The following is a 6,183-nucleotide window of genomic DNA, read 5'->3' as shown; positions in this document are numbered from 1 at the left end:
CCCAAAAAAAAAAAAAAAAAAAAAAAAAAAAAAAAAAAACCACACTGATACTAAGTTCTCTCATTGAAAATATATTTTAAGAGATTTTTGCCTCAGGGCATTTACTTTCCAGAAAGAGAGACAGACACAGTGACAGAGAAAGCAAGAAATCACCCCCCAGGGGGCATGACCATGTCACAATCCCTTCCCCTCCAGTCTTCTCTCAGGATCTTGGACACACACACACATGCACCCAGCATGATTTCCAAGCCACTGGGTCTGGGACTTGAACCATGATTGCCTATGTGGAAGTCCAGTGATGTAACCATTACACCATCTGCTGGTCCCATAAAGACATTTTAAAACACTTTATAGAGTGCCACACACACGTAACTTCCATGCTTACTATTTTCTCATTAACTCAACAAATATCTACTCAGTCAGTCTTGGACACTCATGGCATTAGCATTCTTATCTAAGTGGATCTTCCAGTGTGAGGAGGAGAAAGGTGACACAGAAGCGAAGGTAATGTTGTAGGTTACGACTTCAGAAAGTGCCTTGACATTTACTTCTGAGGAGTCAGAAGGGGTCTCTCCACTGATGGTTTGTTGGGTACATTATAGTCACATTCAGAATACAGCTAATCAGTTCTTAACTATGTTAGATTTTTGGGAACCAGCAGTTAGCATAATGGCTATGTCACTGGACTCCCACATAGTTGACCGCGGTTCGCGTCCCGGACCTGGTGGCTTAAAATTCACGCCGGGCGCGTGTACGTGTGTGCCCAAGATCCCGAGAGGAGAATGGAGGAGAAGGGATTGCGGTGTGACCATCCCCCCTGGGGGGTGATTTCTCGCTTTCTGTCTCTCTGTCTCTGTCTGTCTGTCTGGTGAGCGCACGCGCCCTATAGTGAAAAATCTCTCCCCCGCCCCCCAAAAAATGTTAGATTTTTAATTGGTGGACAGATAAATCCATAAATAAAACACATGAGATATCGCATAGTGGGACCAGCCGATTGCACAGTGGTTACGTCACTCCCACCTGACTGACCGTAGTTTGAGTCCTGGACCTGGTGGCTTTGAATTCATGCCAGGTGCATGTGCATATGTGCCCAAAATCCCAAGAAGAGACAGGATTGCACATGACCATCCCCCATGGGAGGTGAGTAATCACTTTCTGTCTGTGTCTCTCTATGTCTCTTGGGCGAGTACATGCACCCTATAGCAAAAGTCTCTCAAAAAAAAAATTCAGTGAATACTAGACTTCTATTGTGGGTGATGTTTAAGCAGGCTCTCCATGGCTTATAGAATTTAGTTTGTTTATGTTTGAAAATGTGAGCACCACTGTTGAATTTTATTCTAGAAAACCTCTGAACTTCCAAGGTGGCAATTAACTAATTTTCTGCAATCATCTGTGGCCAGGGTCTGGAAAGTGTCTGGCATCTGCTTCTAACCCGCAGGCAGTATCAGCACTTCATCTACACAGATTCTTAGGTGAGCAATGCTGGGGTTCAAAGAGACATTAGGCACAGTGCGGTTTGGATAGTGGTTTGCCCTCCAAAGGTTCATGATCTGGAAATTTGGTTCCCAGTACAATGTCTTGGGGAGGTCATGAGGCCTTTAAGGGGTGGGACCTCCTAGAAAGGCACCATCCAATTGACTGAGAGTGTGGTATGGACAGAGAAGCAGAAAAATCTGCTTCCTTTTCCTCTCTCTATCTGCATGTGCCCACGTTCCTCTCTGCTGTCACCCAGAATGCAATGCCCCACACCTTTTGAATTTCCAGCCAACAGAATCATAAACCAAATAAACTTTTTTTTAGAGAGGGAGATTTTATGCTACAGGGTGTATGCATTCCCTGGTGAGAGAGAGAGAGAGAGAGAGAAGGATAGAAAGCAAGAAATCATCCCCAATGTATTTCCACAATCCCTTCCCCTCCATTCTTCTCTTGGGATCTTGGGCATGCATGCACACATGCCTGGTGTGAGTTTTAGGCTGTTGAGTTCAGGATTTGAACCATGGTTGACTATGTGGGAATCCAGTGATGTAACCATTACGTTATCTAGTGGTTCCTAAACCTCTGTTCTTTATAAATTACCCAGTCTCCAGCATTTCTGTTAGCAACACAATTATAAACTAATACACATACCATGCAGTCCAAATCCATCATTTTGCAAAGACAAGACCAGAAGACAGGAGAAATCAAATAATATATAAGGCTGGTTTGATGCATATTCAGCCATCTGAGCTTCCCAGCCCATGGTTCAGCCTCTTTTCTGTGATCCAGCAACTGCTTAAGCACAGCTCTGTGATAACACCTGTCCAAGTTCAAAGGCAGCCCTGCCACTTCCCAGCTGCTCACTGACCTGAAGCAAATCAGCAACCTTCTAGTGCATCTGTATAATGGGTGTGCTATCTGTCCCTACAGCACTGGTTTGGTGTGATCACTCAGAGAGCCAATGGATGAGAAAGCCTTAGCAAAACGCCTGGAATGTAGCAAACACGTTGAAAGTGTCAGTTTCTCTCCTTCTCCAATCCCCCTCCTCCACATCCTGCTCCTTCCCTTCCACAGGACAATCATTCTTCTCGGCATCCTTTGGTGAAGCCTGCGACATTTAACTTTGTTTAATGACCTACACATTGTCAGCAGTGACGTTTCAGGAAGCCTGGGCACAACTTGCTAACTCCGGAAGGAACCGTTTTCATCCTGAGGCACAGGGTAACGGCCTGTAACGGGCAGCATCCTTCACTGAAGTGTGTATTTAGGATCCTGCCATGGTGGAAGCCTGAAGGGAAGGCGTCCCTGGGCCACAGACAGGGGAAAGAAAGCAGCAGGGTAAAGACATACATACACATAAAGACAAATAAAATATCACTTGTCTTCCAATACCCACAGGCAAGATGAACATTTTTTTCTCCTCTTGAGGGATAATTCCGACAGTAGAAAATCTATGTAAGAAAAGTAAATGTGAGGGGGCTTCAAACAGTTCATAGAAAATGGAATTGAAGTATGAGTGTATCTTGGGGCAAAAAAGTTTTGAAATCCATGCGTGGGTCTTCCATAATGTTCATTTCTTTATCAAGTTTTGGAAGACCCCTCATAGCGCGGGTTGATGAGGAAAAGCTTGAGGCCAGGGGAGCCGTCAGTCCTCTCTCAGGGCATCTGATACAGGTAGCCCCTCTCGTGTATATAAGTCACGCTACCTTTTATTTGACCCCACTGGGAAGGGTTCCTTTAGGAACTAAGGAAGTTGCTTTTCCAAAGCATTATTGCCATGGAGAAATAGTCCTAAAACTGAGCCCCCCGAGGATCTCAGATGAAATAAGAAGTGCTTGATTGTGACATCCATCCCCTTTACGAAATTACTGTAATCCCTATAAAGGAGGAGATTCTACACCCGTTTGCAGCCACTCCCCAGGGTGTTATAAATACAAAGCAGAAAGAAAGTGCTCAGTCCGTAATTGTTGAACGAAAGGTGATAGGTCATTCTCCTTGGCATGCTCTTAAGCAAACAGCACTCTGAAATGAGTTTCTATTATATTATTACGAGATTAAGCAAGTCTAGCCATAATCACCCTAGTACCTATGTAATAACTGAAATATATTTAATGCATCGATTAGTTAGGATGACTAGGACAACCGCTCAAGTTTCTTAGATGCTCATGGCATGGCTGTGAGTCTAGACGAGTCTCACTTTGTCGGGCTGAGCTTACAGGGCTCAGCTGACTGTAGAGAGGGGACTTAATCAGATCACGTGGTCAGACAGTAGAAGTACTGTGACTGTCCATCATGCACTTCACTTCCTGAATTCCGTATTAAGTGTGAGGCAGTTAGGCCACCTGGTAAGGAACAAAACAGAACAGAGCAATTGGGGGAGAAAAATCTACTAGGAGAGATGTCTACTCGAACAGGCATAAAACTAAATGGCAATCTCACAGCCTGGAAGAGTCAGCTCATCTCCCCAGAAACTATAGCAAGCTTATTTTGCGGGGACTGGATCACGTCCATGTGTGCATATAAACAATCCCAACAGAACAAGACTAAACTAATGGGAAGCATCAAAGAACCATGGCAGTAGTATCTGGCCATGGCATTAACAGAAGCTGAGACCTTTAAATCCCTCTTCCTGTTTTATACGCTTCTAGTTCAGAAACAGCTGCAAAAGAAGCTCCCAAGATGAGGCTTTGCACAGCAAACTGTAGCCGAGACTGGACCTTTATGGTCGCGTTATAAAGCCCTGACGACTGCGGTTTGTAATGGAGGGCCCGACAGGCCTTTGACAATGCCAGCTCCCGCAGCTGCTGTAAGACTAGTCACTTCTCCTGCCTGTGACATTAAGATTTGCCGAGTGCTGGTCACAGAGAAAGAATCTTTCTACACGAATGTAAAAATATAAACAATTTTCCCTGGCAGTACTTTCAAAAGCATACCAATACCACCCACTGACACACACACACACAGTCTTTCAAAATGCTTTTAAAATCTTTTTAAATATAAACTTTGTGTATTGTTTTAAAAGCATAGTGGTTTGAAGGTCAGGTAAATGTCAAGTTCATGTGTTTCATTTATAAAACACAGCATTTCTGATGTAACCTGACTGGTCAATACATCGATCAGTAAGAAGAACATCTTATACAATCAAAAAACAAAAAACATAAGATGAAGTATGTAGGATTTAGACATTGTTTTTGGCGATCTAACTCATTCTCATTATATTTAAACCATGCAACATATTAGTAATTTCATGGGGGACATGCAAGGTGTTTGATTTCTAGCCAATAGTAACATGATGATCATGTAATTGTTGCCTAAGAGTGGAGACAGTAGGTGTCATGGTGGTTAGGGGCACTGGATTCCCACATAAACTACTGTAGTTCCAGTCCCAGACCTGGCAGCTTGCGTCCTCACTTTCCCTCTCTCTCTTTCTCTCACTCTCTTACTCTGTCCCTCTCTGGTCAAAGTTAAATAAATAAATAAAGTTAAATGAAATAATTCTTATTTGTCTAAGAGTAAAGAAAGCTCATGATCTCTTCTTTTTTGTGGCTTCTATTATCTTCTTCCAAAGGAGACTACAACATAGAGAAAATCATATGAAACCATTTTCCTCTAAGTAAAATACCGAGAGTGACTGACAGCACAGGTAAGTCTCTATGTTCTAGCCGATGTTTGCATTTACAATAGCTTCGGTGCATTTAAACAGATGTAATCCAGGTGAGGTTTATATAAGAAATAGAATCCAATTTCTTCCATTCATTAATGTAGTTTTTATATCTTAAAAATTAGATACTTGTAAGTTTATTCCATGGGAAGATTTTTTTTTAATTATAAACTTAGATTTACATATAATCATTGATTTTTGTTTGTTTGTTTTAGGTTTTTGCCATAAGGTGAGTGCACTCATGAGAGAGAGACAGAGAGAGACAGAGAGAGGGAAAGTGAGAAATCCCGTCTCCTTCATTTTGCTCTCAGGATCTTGGGCACGCACACATGCATGCCTGGTGTGATTTTCAAACTGCTGGGTCTGGGACTCAAACAGTGGTTGCCTATGTGCAAATCCAGCACCTTAACCACCACACCACCTGCAGGTCCCCCAATCACTGTACATTTTTAGGGGTGTAGTATGGTTTTTCTAAGTATGTATAGTGTGCAATAATCATATTTTTCTTCACAAGTGATGTAAAATTACCTTTGCACATACTCTTTAGAACCTGTGACACAGACAGCGATCCCTAGAACTATGAACAACCTCATGTGGTGACTCTGACTAATGCATTTCATTTTCTTCAAAAGTTAAGAGTCAGGGTTTACCATTTAATATGAATAGGCTGTTAGAAAACTTAATATCCTCCCAAAATGCACATATGCGCACACACAAACACATGCCCCACAGCAGGTAAATAAAATAGCTCTTCTCTCTTATTCCAATAGCCTCCCAGAGTGTGACAGAGTAACTACTATTACCATAGAGCCTCCTAGCATGTGAGAGTTACTACTATTACCATAAAGCCTCCCAGCGTGTGAGAGTTACTACTATTACCATAGAGCCTCCCAGCGTGTGACAGAGTAACTACTATTACCATAAAGCCTCCCAGCATGTGAGTTACTACTATTACCATAGAGCCTCCCAGCATGTGAGAGAGTAACTAATATTACCATAGAGCCTTCTAGTGTGTGAGAGTTACTACTATTACCATAGCCTCCCAG

At 42.6% G+C, this 6,183-nt stretch overlaps 1 protein-coding gene across 3 annotated transcripts in view; it reads right to left on the bottom strand.

The window, feature by feature from the left end:
* Window positions 1–6,183, bottom strand: part of MSR1 (macrophage scavenger receptor 1) — a 130,076-nt gene that overhangs the window by 52,651 nt on the left and 71,242 nt on the right. The gene's annotated exons all lie outside the window — the stretch shown is intronic.

Source organism: Tupaia chinensis, unplaced genomic scaffold (genome assembly GCF_000334495.1).
Source record: "Tupaia chinensis unplaced genomic scaffold, TupChi_1.0 Scaffold145057_1, whole genome shotgun sequence".
NCBI lineage: Eukaryota > Metazoa > Chordata > Mammalia > Scandentia > Tupaiidae > Tupaia > Tupaia belangeri.
Note: the sequence above shows the minus strand (reverse complement) of the source record. Positions and strands in the feature narration are given on the sequence as shown.